General features: G+C 48.4%; 1 long non-coding RNA gene across 1 annotated transcript; it reads right to left on the bottom strand.

Annotated features, from left to right (window-relative positions):
* Positions 1-4,863: 4,863 nt before the first annotated feature.
* On the bottom strand, positions 4,864-8,697 carry LOC116960421. Its single transcript, XR_004406386.2, has 3 exons — positions 8,593-8,697; positions 8,276-8,450; positions 4,864-6,184 (listed from the first exon to the last, which is right to left on the bottom strand). It is a non-coding gene; the product is annotated as an uncharacterized LOC116960421 (long non-coding RNA).
* Between the last annotated feature and the right edge of the window lie 3,921 nt (positions 8,698-12,618).

The raw sequence follows: 12,618 nt of genomic DNA, 5'->3' as shown, positions 1-12,618 counted from the left end.
TTGCAGTAGCAAAACAGAAGGGTAATCCTTGCTTATTCTGATTTTGTGCAGTAGCTTCAAGCTCACAGGTTTCCCCTTGTCCTTTTAGTAATCATCAGTTGAAACTTAGCTAGTGCCTTGGTTACTGAAATGCTGCTGAGGATGATGAATTGTTGTCCCCAGATATTGGCAGGGGTGGTGGGAATCTCTGCTGACCTGTCATAGTCTGTTGCTCTTGTTCAGGACCGCAGTTTGTCCAAATACATTATGCAGTAGTGGGGCCAGGGCATGTGGGCTTGAACCCCCTATTTTGGGCTCAGAGGATGAGTGCCCTAGTGTCACATGGAAGAGTTACCTGGGAAGTCAGAGCAGTGGGCAGGACTGTCATCCTTGTCTGGTCCACCTCCTGCTCCACCTTTGGGGACTGTGCCAGCCCAGCTTGCCATTGCCCTTTAGCAGCTTTTCTCCACTCTGCCTAGACCCAATGGTGAACAAAAAGCTACTCATCCGGGAATCGCCCTCTCCCAGGAACCTGCACGTCAAATGTACCATCACTGTTCTGGGCCAGTGACATGGCAAAGGGAAGTTGTTTGTCTGCCTGAAAGGGAAAACAACCGATTTTGGGTATTCTTGTTGAAGTAGGGTCTCATTCCACTTTGAGGTGGACTACAGCAGAGAGAAGGTGGCTAATATATAGCAGAGAAAGCATGGAAACTGAGAAGATCTGAAGCAATGAAGAGAGCTTTGGCTATGTGTGGTCGTTCCATCTGGGGTTGGGGAATCGCCTGGGGCCACTACAGAATGTAGTCAGGAAGTGCCAACACCCGGGTGGAGCAGGAGGAGGGACAGGAGCCAAGTGTGACTGGTAGGAGACCACCACTCCTTCAGGGGGACCTGCTTCCCCTTGATGATTACGGCAACAAATCCTGCTTTCTATCTCTGTCCACACCTAAATGAGTTTTGAAGTGTCACATCTGGTCGTCTTCTATTTTAATAATTCTGCCCTTTTGGGAGCAGCTGTATTACACACTGTATTCAGCAGGTAAGCAGCCGTTATAATTTTGGGGGCCTTCAAGGCAGTGCTTCAGGCAGCCAGAGGCTCCTGGCCCTGGCTGCAAGGGATGCAAAGCTGAAGCAAATAAGAGATCAGAGCAAGAGATGCAAACAAGACGTTTTATTGCTTTTAATCCAACACATGTACCATTTCACAGTCCAACACCCGGGAATCAAGGCTTTTGCATAAAATTGTCTCCCAGGGACATCCCTGGAGGTGTGGTCCTCTCAGCCCTCATGGGCAAATGAATAAACCAAAGCTGTCACAAGCGGTGGCTGTAATGCCGCTCAGGCTCCTGCTTCAGCCCAACACCATCTGCTTCCTCTGGCCTTGCAAACAGCCGGCAGGGCACAGCAAGGTCTTCACCAGGGAAGGGGGGCTGGATGCCCACCTGAGGATGAGGACCTGTGGTTTCCACCATTCAGGTACCCAAGCCACTCACGTGTTCCACAGCCAAGCGGCAGCTGCTTGGGTGGTGAGTGAAGCAGATGGTTGACGTTGGTGGTGAATGGCTTTGAGAGAGAGCATCAGCATATGCCGCTCACTGAAGAACAGCAGTGGCAAGGTAATTCTGCTAGCTTGTACAGGGCCAGCCCCAGAGGGTTCCAGCCAGCTCGGGCAACAGCTATCCGGGCTGTGTCCCCCATGCCGTGCTGGCTCTGATGCCTGTGGTTATCCTCTGAAAGGCCCCAGAGATACAACACTTCCTGCTGATTGTGCACCACTCCTCACCGGGGGAGGAGAAGGTGGGGAAATGTTTTCCATCCGTTGTGGTGATGCACCGGGGGAACCCCATGGAAACAAAGCCTGCTCTGACCTCCTGCATCCCACCAGGGAGGGACTGAGTCTGCCAAACACCTCCTGAGCCATCCCATGTGAGGCTGACTTCCTAATCCTAAACTCATTATTTGTAACTCAGGGGTGGAAGCAGGCGGCTGCCAGCTCCCAGATGACTGGTTCAGCCCACTCGGGGCTCTCTGATCCTCTTGCGGAGGATTGCATATTCCGCCCCATGTAAGGAGTGAGCTCACCACGGATCGGGCTGAGTGTGGCTCTCTCCCTCCCCTGGCAGTCCTCCCAGATTACAGCATGACCCTCAGCTATGAGTCACTTCTTTTCTCACAAACCCAGACGCTGCGCTGAGCAGGCGGTTGCTCATCTGCACCAGCGCTGGGAATTTACTGCGGCGAAGTGAGTTTGGCCTGCAGTGACTCCTTCTCCGCGTGTGACCTTTCTGACTTTCACTGGTCCTCTTGCGTAGAGCATCTTTGTGCAACTGCTTCCCTGAGCATGGACTGGCAGCACTGCTTGGGAGGAGAGAGGAAAAATGCCGCGGGGCTCTTGCAGTGCCAAGGAACAAATGACAGCCAGGTGCTGGCCGTGCGGTGGGGATTTCCATGGACTTGTTTCTGGGGGCAGTGACTGGCTGCTCACCCCTGCTTTGCTGGCTATAATCAGTACTTTATATTGGGCAGCGATGCTGTTGGTGTGAGTACTCCCTCCACGCATCAGCGAGGATGAGGAGGGTCAGCATAAGCAGTGGCCACTGCCCCCAGTCATCCCAGCAGAGCCCAGTGGGGAGCGTCCAGGCTTGGGACGAAGGCAGCCAGGCTGTTGAACAGGTCGCCAACCTCTCACCCTCCATCGGACACGTGATGTGGGACCAGTTTTGCTAAATCGACCTGAACGCCGGCTCCTGGGCTGGCGGGGCGGGCAGTGCGTGGCCAGGGCTACCCCAGGTGCAGGCAGGCTACCGTCTCGTGGGCAGCAGGACCCGGCTCCGGCTGCCTCTGCCAGCCGGGATGCGCGGCCAGACCGGTGAATCAGCACCGTCGTGACGCACAGTCACGAGAGAGCTGACTCCTCTTCGGAGGGCTGCGGGGATGCCATTTTCGGGAAAAGGCAACTTCAAAGCGCCCCTCCTGCTCTCTGCTTGTTTCCGTACCTACGTGCTTCCAGTGCTTTCAAAGGAGGCAGAACTTGCTCGAAACTCTGTGTTTCGCTTTGGTTTGTTTGTTTCCTCTCTCCGGAGCTGTGTTCCTATGTTGTCTGGTTCAGCATTTTGCTGTCTTGGCTAAGTATCTTGTAAGGAAATCATTTATAATAAAGCTGGTATGCTGGGGTTTATCATTTATAAGTGTGGGTCAGGGTTTAGTTCACTGTGTTAAACTCTCCATGCTGCATGTGATTTTTCAAGCTTTGTCAGGAACAAAAAGTTCTGGGGATGTGCAAAGCATGACTGCATGGTTTCCATGGAGACTCTGCTAGTTAGGCTGTGGAAATCCTGAAAAGGCCAGAGGATGACTGACAATACAAGGTCTTAGCGGCTGATCTGAAGAGCCAGACTGAATTAATGAGATTTTTCACAGAGAGTTATTAGCAAGGCTAGCACGGTATGGCACTTAGGCCTCTTTCGTTTTCTCAGCTGCAGTCTTGGAAAACAGAAATGGAAAGATTTAATTGCTGGTTTTTAAGCCCTTTTAAGATTATTTTAACCTATAACATTTTAAGGATGTAATGAAAAGCAGGTTTGTTTGCTTTTTTTTATCATTTGGTTACTGTTATTACTGTGTTTTTTGGTGGCAGTTGCCCTTTATCTGTACAGAGATGGGAAATTCAATAGTACTTATTACACTGAGCAGTTAATTCCCACATACTGTGAACACATTACTGTTCAAAGTAGGTTATCTCGAGTTCCATTTAGAGCCAAATACGAGATACTATGTCAGTAGCTTTATATCTCCTACGGCTATATTAATTATTTATTACTGACTGCTAATACAAACTGTTAACTCTGGCTAGTAATAGTTTGCTCATTTATCCATCACTTACTGTTTCTTCCCTGTGTTTCTGCCCACCCCCTTTCAACAGTCTGTGCAGGGTATGAATTCATGTATAATTTTGCACCTGATTAAAACAACCCTAAAACTGTTATCGGTCTGAGATGCTAAGTTTTGGTCAGGACCCCGACTTTCTTCAAGTTTTGCAGTGTCTGAACTGAGGCATTTCACTGGATCGTTGGCAGGTGGATGGTTAATGGTTAAAGGGAGATGTCTTTGCCTGTGAACTAAACGGATGCGTCTGCCTGTTTCTGGTACGAGAGGCTTGTTCGCTGCTTCATTTTCAACCGATACAGCAAAATGCTCGGATGCTCTCCTCCTCTCCCTGGAAAACGCAGTTTCTGCTGAAATCAGCACAGCCGGTTCAGTGAAGCGGCGTGTTAGGGACTGCTATTTCTTGTTGGTTTGCACAAGTGCACATGCCCATATGTTTCTGGGAGATGTAAAACCATAATGTTGCTGCTGAGTAATCCACAACAAAAGCACATGCGGGCTGCATTCCTTGGATTCCTGTACAGTAGACTAATCCACTTAATCTCACTGTTCGCTTCTCTGGCTGGAATTTCAGTCTCCTTTGATTTACTGGTTTGTAAACCTCTGATTAAGTGCTTTTTGGAGGGGGGACTGGGGGAATATAATCTCTGAAACCCCCTCTTTCAAATGGTTTTCTGATAAGGAAAGGTAAAAGTTTAAATGAGGGTTAGCTGGTCTTTCTTGGTCATCATTTTGTCATCGTCTTATAATTTTTAAAAAAATGTTTATTAGTAGTTTTCTCTGTTCTCTCAGCTGTCCTGTGCATAGGCAATGTCTCTTTTTGCCACATGGCAACATTTCCACTCCCCGAGCTTCACAAGTTTCTCATGATTTTTTTCTTTTTCCAGTTGTGTTTTCAAAGAAAAATGCTAACTGAGATGTGCGGAAATTACTTTATTTTCCACTAGTGGCACCAATAGTTATTGACAAGCAGAGAACACAGGAGCTGGATGCTGGTTGTGAAGCAAATTGTCAGAAACCTGCTGCTCTAACTGACTGTCGGGGAGTCAGTCCTATAGCATGGGTATGAACACAAGGTAAATCCCTAGCTAAGCAGGCAGATAAATGAGGGAGCTTGGCCTCAGAAGGTGCTCAGCTGATACAAATATCAATTTAGGACCTGCCCTTGAAATACAGAAGTATAGGTAAATAATAGAGGTGGCTCACCTGACTTAATGAGTCATAAAGGATGGGAAATAAAACACCGAGCTCCTGAAATAAACCCTCCTTTTAAAATAATAAATTACCACAACCCGTCGTGTCCTCGGCTGTGAGCGGCGCTGACCTCGGGCAGACTCACCGCTGGCACGCACGGCGCTGCGTAAAGCGCGCAGCCGCTCCGGCTCTGCGTGGCTCTGACTCAAAAGCCGGCCAGTCCTCCCCCCCTGCGTGGTGCATGCCGCTGAGGTGACTCCACACCAAAGCGTGTGGGGGGAACTTTCCATGCTCGGCGGAAAATTCCTCCGCAGCCCCACGAGTGTCTTTGGTGGCCTTGAAGAGCTTTAGGTTGCTGCCTTCCTGCCCCCCCTCCTGCAACCAGGCATCCCGCTGAGCAGCTTACGGGTGTCCCCAAACGGTGCTGCTGGCGGGAAGGACCTGCCACTGAAGCCAGACTTAACTATCCATGAAGAAATGAATCAGAAGGGGACTGAGGAAGTGAGCAGGCAAATAAACAAACATATGGGCTACCTGACAACGCAAGCATTTGGAGTAGCTTTTCTCAGGAAGAAAGGATAAAATCTCCCACGCTCTCCAGGGCTGTCCAGAGCCATTTACAATTAGATCCAAATTGGGTTTAGGCAACAGATTTAAGTCTGATTTGAATTGCCTAGGCTTGGGTCTGAAGATGCCAAATCCCGCGAACTAACCTCTGCCCAAAGTGATGAGAACCGCGTGAGAGTGGCCTCTCTCACAGCGCTCCTGCCATCTGGGCTGGCGCCAGGTCCCAGGGCGCGGAGATGCAGTCCGCTCCCAGGATGGACCACGCTGGTGGGATTTCAGCTGCATCTGAGTGGGAACTGGAAAACAGATTTCTCTAAACTTTGGCTGTAAACCAGGGCTAAAGCCACCGGGGCAGAGTCCAGGCCCTTGGGTATCAAGCTGATCTCATTCAAGCACTTGGAAGTTCTTGTTTCGATATTTTGGCTTTCACATGCCTGAAGCGCTCCGAGGAAGCATCAGGAGTGCTGTGAATCTCACCACCCATACCCTTAACCTCCTGCAGCCAGTGCAACTGCAGTTGTCCTTTCAAAAGGGCTCCCTGGTAGGATTGCTGCAGCTGAAAGAGAAAGTCAGAAAGATAAGAAGGGATGGGGTCTCACCAGGGTAGTCACACAGTGAACTGATAAGAAGGGTGATAGCTAAGTATCACCTGAACTTTGGGTTCAAGATGTAGAGCAGATAAGTGAACCGCAGTGACTCAAAGGCAATAAATCTTCTGTTCCAGACAAAATTAATCCAAGGCTGTCACAGGAGGCTAGAGAGGAAATTTGGAAACCCCTTTGGAGTGAGTGTCTGCCAAACTGGAAACATATACATTGTGCTATGACCTGTCATCCTGCATGAGCCCATGCTCCTGGGGTGCAAGCCAGACCCTTTGGCTTTCTGTCCCTCACAGTGCAGACAGTGCTGCTAAGAAGAGATAATACAGGAGCTCACAGAAAAAGTTTTTTTCTATCCAGGCACATGGCTACTTTAGGTAAAAGTGGGCAGAGAGAAAATATGAGAGAGCAATTTAAGACTTAGTGTGATGCCAGGTGGTTTAATCAAACCCTTTCTCAGGTGTGCCCACACTTAGAAATGAGTGCTTGCTTTCACAATGCTAAGGCTGGACTGTGCTAGCAAACCTCAGGAGAGAACCCCCGTGCCGTTTCTGTGAGCGTTTTACAGCATCCCAGCTTGCTGTCAATCTGGTGGCTCTCCTATTAGGATTAGACCCGTTCCTATGAAGGCAGCTGAATGGTTTGACGCTATTTTTTCATGACCTGCAGTATTTGTTGGCACTACGGACTTGGCCGGTCCCTGCAATGTGACCCACCGGCTCTTGAGGAGATTGTGAGAGCGAGTGTCCACAGACAGAAACTAGCTCCCCACCACCTCCCCTAACTTCTCTGCCTGCCGAGCTGTACCCACCCCTGCAGGAAGGTTATCTTTGCCACTATCAGGGCTAGAGGCTTTGTTTATTTTTAGATTACTCTGTAGAGTCTGGACAGAGAGATGAAAAGAGCCAGCCTAAAGGGGTCTGTGCATGCCAGACTGTCTTGCTTGTGCTCTGAGTCTGAAAACACAGGATGGGGAAAATGTGAAAGGATGGGCTCAATCTAGCCAGATTGATTAAAGATGTCTCTGCCCCCACATTTTGAGTGGCGGATGTAATACGGAGATGGGCTCTGATTTATTTTTGTGCAAAGGCAGCAAGGCTCTGGTAAATCCTCTGCTTGAGCCAAGCCTGCAGATGTTGCACCGAAGAGGATGAGACCCACCGGCACAGCCTGTTGTTCTGGCAGCTTGGCTTAGAGAGCAATGATTTCTATCTGAGAAGTGCTAAAAACACCTTGGGGGAAGTTCAGATTATCCTGAAGTGCCTTTTGGTGGTGGTGGTGGTGAGCTGCGAAATGGAGGTGTGCCTGAGCCCTGGTCTATCTAATGAAGAGGGAGGAACCTTTTTCATCATCCTGTATCACACATTACAGGGAACATTTTAAAAGTACATGGTTCGTTGTCGTTCAAAGGCCAGATTTAAATGTGATCTGGAAAGACTGTCGCTGTCTGTCAGGCTCCAACGTTTCAGAGCTCACTGGGGATGACAAGAGGGAGCCTGGCAGCTCTGAGCCCTTTCGGTCCTGCCCCTAAGCAGAAAAAAGTGCAGCGCAGGGAGGCGAGAAGAGCAACCCTCCCCACCATCCCCTCAGGTGTGGTGACAGCAGCTCTCTTGCTGATTGTCAGTGAATTTACTGACTGCTAATGAAGTGGAGGGAGAAGTGCCTTTCAGTGACATCCATGCAAAAATGTATGTTGCTAAAAACCACTGCCTATTTTTGGAGAGTTTCCCCCCACCCACCCCCCCTGATTTAAGCATCATCCTGAGTTTGTCTGGGTTTTTTTTTTTACAACTATATGTTGTTGTTGTTGTTTTTTTTTGCAGCAGTGAAGTTAATAAAGATGGATATCAGCAACAAACTGTCAAGTTCCGAGCTGGAGAGATTTTTCACTGAGTGAAACAGACCAGGGAAAATAAATAATCCAAGAAGTGGTAGAGCTTGTAAATATTGACATGTACAAGCAAGGAAACAGAAGTTAGGCAAAATAAAAAATGGATTGGGGATTGCTATTTTTCAGGTTATTACTTAAAAAAAAAATTTACACTTACCTGGTGTCCTGCCTCGGGAAGAGGTAATATTTTTCAGTTAGAATAGAAAATTTTAAATGTTTGAAGGGGTTTATTGCTGTTTCCCCAAGCCAGCATCTCTGTTTGAGGGTCAGTCTTCCTTCCTTCCCAGCCTTGGGGACCACAGTCAGCAATAGTCCTTTTTCCCCTGTGATGTCTATAGGAATATCCACAGAAGAGAAGACGAAGGAAAGAGGAAAGAAATCCAAGGTGAGAAGCAGAAGAGATCAGAGGGAGACCACTCTTTTCTCAGGTTTCCCACCAGAAAAGATGTCTTTTTAAGAACTCCACAAGAATACCTTCTCTCCTCAGCTGGGGTGCAAGCCTACTGCCCAGACACTTTGCCAGTGCGTTGCTCGGCTTGAGCTCGCACAGAGACATGGAGCTGCACAGGTCCCACTAGCTGTTGGCCCCTCTTCCATGCCGGTGACAATTTTGGCTCCCTGGGGCCTGCCACCGTGACATGCGTTTGCCACGCACCAGCTAGCTAGCTAAATACATCTTTAAAACACTTCCTGCTTTGTTTTGTTTTCCTGTCTTCTTAAGAGCTCTAAGAAGCCTACTAGGACTGGCATCTGTTATTCACCCAGCAACTGGAAGATTGGTTGGTTACCCAAGTCCTCCTTTCCTCAAGCCAGTCCATCATCTTTGTGACTGGAGGAGGTTTTGCATTGCAATCCTGCCTGCACACACTCTGGAAAGCCTCCAGACTGAATATTGCGATCATATACAGAGCAAGCCAGTGACGTAACCTTAAAGAGGGGCTTTTTTGCAGTCTTTTAGAAATGAGAAATATTTTTGTTCCGCCCTTTCGTGACCTAAGAGAGCACCAGTAGGTATAAATGGCAACTGTGCAGTAGCCAGTAGTGTTTCAGCCACATGTCATACCTTAGTGATCAAGTTGTCATAATTATGAGAGGTAGAAATGAGGTTATTGGGATGGTGTTCTTACAAGACAGGCATAAAATTCTAAATAAAAAAGTGTTTCCAGATACTCAATTAAATTAATGGGAGGGAAAGAAGAGTGGTCTTTAAGTATTTCAGACCCAGACAGTTAAGGCAGATGTACATCATCAGTCTTCGAAGAATGTCCTGGGGACATAGCCAAGAGAGTTTTGTTGTTGTTTTTTTTTTTTTTTTCCCCTCCTATCATTGCTGATTTAATATCTGCACAAGTGCACACGCAAGAGGATGATACAAAACTTGCACTTTTCAGTTCAAGTCCCTGTAAATGACTCTCCCTTGGAGATTGTTAAAAATGTAATGGGGTTATTGTAGCACATGGGAATTGGTACTTGAATGCATGTGCCAGAAAGGCAAAGGTGGGTTGACCCTGTCTGTGTTAAGTCAGGGAAACTATGGGGTTGAGCTGAGCATCTAGTGGAAATAAAAACTAATTCCAAGCAGGCCCCAGTGAGCATGTTTTTATCCAAAAAGCAATCAGAGAGAGGAATATGACCTACCAGATGGAATTGCTGAGGCAGAGGTGAAAGTTAGAAACAACAATAGCGAAACACGATCAAGTATAATTTTGACAGAATGAAGATATTAGAGAGAAAAGGCCCCAGCGGGCCAGTTTGGCTCATCTTGATCCCAATATTTCACCTGCTCTCAGAAGACCCCTGGAGAAAGCCATGTCACAGCACCGTAAGATGTCAAGGCTGAACTAGGCTGAGGGCTGCAGCGGGGCCAAGGCTCACTGGCAGTGACTGTGCTGGGCTGGGGGGCCCCTCAACCTTACCAAGGCCCCAGAAAGTGGGGCTGGGGGCACTGGGATCTAAGTCATGCCCCAGTTTTCCCTGTCAGAATATCCCCCAGCATTGCCCATACTGGCTATTGGGAAACTCAGTGGTGAGACACCAGAGACAGACTTAATTCTCAACTCTCCTTTTGCTGTAAAAAGCATTTTGTGTGCTAAGTGAAATTTAGACTGTTTTCAAGACTCCCAGTGCTTCTCAACAGATACGAGAGAGCCTTAATGTAAATGAGACTCAGACCCACGGTGCCTATAAATTTCAGTCTGTCACCCAGAGCCATTAACGGTCAATAAATTCACTAGAAAAATCAGAAAAACAAACTGGAACTGCTGTGAGGAAAGTATGCTGGAAAGAGAGGAACATGTTTTTAAAATTTGCCAGATGTTTGGTTTGCTGTTTTGCACTATGCGGCTGGCTACGGGTGCCCGGGACAGCTGCTGGTGGGGCTGTGGGAGCATGGAGGAGGAGTGGGGAAAGGTAGTCTGTGCTGGAGGAGGTGGTGGGAAGAGGAAAGGTGAAGCTGCAGCAACATGCAGAACTCTGTCAACTCCGTAATAACAGGGTTGTCTGCTTGGGCTTGGCTAGGGACCAAGTCAAGGTTTTTATGGTGTGAGTTCATCTGCTGGCTTTTCCCTTTACGTGATGTAATGCTCTCTGTGAGTGTGATATTTATTACACCCAGCTCTGTAGCGGGTACGTGTAGTTGTAGCCAGACTCAGAAAGTTTGGAAACAGCTTCCTGATCTTATTTGCATCCTTTTGGCTGACCTATGGCATAATCCAAGGAGGGTCGGCGCTGCCGTTCCCTCCTTTGCACTCCCCGCCTTGCCCTCTCCCTCCTCCTCTCTCTCATAACGGTTTGTCAAACTGTCTTGCCTTTATCTCTTCTCACAGGCTTCACAACAAGTCACAGGATGATTTATGCCCTGATAACTTCTGCTTTTAAATGCCAGGCTAAGAAAAGCAGCCCTTGCAAAAACAACTTTTGTGGAGGTGTGGGGAAACCCGCCCGTCATCGCACACAGCAGGCGAACACGCCGTCTCAGCAGAGATGCCGGGAGAGCCAGGCTGAGGGCCACTTCCCTCCCTGTCCTCACGTGGGGCCCGAAGGGACACAGTGGTGGGAGGATGGGTGAGAGGAAAGCCTTCCCAAGTCTGGGCTGGCAAGTCCCAGCTGGTGAAGGAGCACAGGGTGTGCATCACCCACTGCCCTTGTATCTCCATCCCGATCCCCCCTGCTCAGTGTCCTGAAGACCTGGAAGATGATGTGTACCTTGGGAGCAGGGGAGGGGGGCCAGGGCTGCGTGTTTGGGTGCGTTGATGGGAAGGTCTGGGCTTTGCTAAAAGTGGAAAACGTTTTGCAGCTATGATCACACTTTCAGAATTTTATTGCAAGCTTCTTCAGGGCTGGGGCTACAAGGCAGCCGGGGATGAAGCGGGCGGCTAGAGCTGCCATCCTGCTGCGGTGGCCACGGCATCGGGCTCGCCAGGGACGCAAATGTGTTGTGGCTCCCTGCCCTGCGTTAATTTCTGGCCGTGAGCTTTGCTCCAGACCTCCCCGACGGCGCTGCAGCTGCACCGGGGAGGCAGGCAGCAACCTGCCCGTACGCAGCGGGGCTGCACCTCCGGTGTGCTGGGGGCATCGGCGCTGGAGTTACGGACCTTCCCGGTTAAATGCCGCTGGGACTTCAGCCCAAACGGCAATCCACCCTGCAAGTTCAGTTGTGGGCACGGCCGTGGGCACAGGCTGTGTTTTTGTGTTTTAAGTGCCATGGAGTGAAACCTTTAAAGCAGTTCCTGCTTCAAAGCGCTCCCGCTGTAATTTCAAGACCAGAAGGGTGAGATGGGTATGGGCAAACAGGGAAAGCATAGGAATATGTTTGCAAGATCTAACTGATCTTAATTGTTCTTACTAAGTGACTTCTAAATTTTATTTTTATTTTGCAATGAGGAGAGAGATTTTCCTCTGACTGATTGACTAATGTGTTTCTGAAACCATTACGCCTCCCTGAAGAAAAGTAAGCAAGCCGTGCTGCAACTAAGGCCGGCATGCTGAGTTTCCCGAGGGGGAGAAATCACAAACAAATAAAAAATCAAGTGTCAAAATGAAGGCTGGATCCTTACCTTAACAAGTAACCTTTGCGAGTAATACAATGAACACACAGCAGGGAACAATTTAGATTTAGGTAAAGATTTTTTGTAATTACTTTTTGTGTGGTGTATTTGATTTCTTAGAGTATTTTTTTTTTCTCCTGAAGGACACGGTTGTACTTGCCTAAACTCCTAAACAAACTAGTTAGACCTGAGCAAAATGTTCACAGCAAAATATGAAATTAGTTGAAACTTGCTTGGTTTCAGGTTTCTTTACAACCTCTAAGCTCAGCCCTGGTTCACTGAGAGGTTTGCTAAGGACCATGAACTCTTAGAGGGAACATGGACTGATTTATGGGTCTGCATGAAAATCCATGTGAAATTTGCCTTTCACATGACCACGATGCAAAAATATCTTCTCTCCCTCTAACCCCTTGCTGCAGTAGTGGATAAACAGTGATGTGTTTTATCTCCTGTT

This window comes from Tyto alba, unplaced genomic scaffold, assembly GCF_018691265.1.
Source record: "Tyto alba isolate M040663 unplaced genomic scaffold, T.alba_DEE_v4.0 Super-Scaffold_48, whole genome shotgun sequence".
NCBI lineage: Eukaryota > Metazoa > Chordata > Aves > Strigiformes > Tytonidae > Tyto > Tyto alba.
Note: the sequence above shows the minus strand (reverse complement) of the source record. Positions and strands in the feature narration are given on the sequence as shown.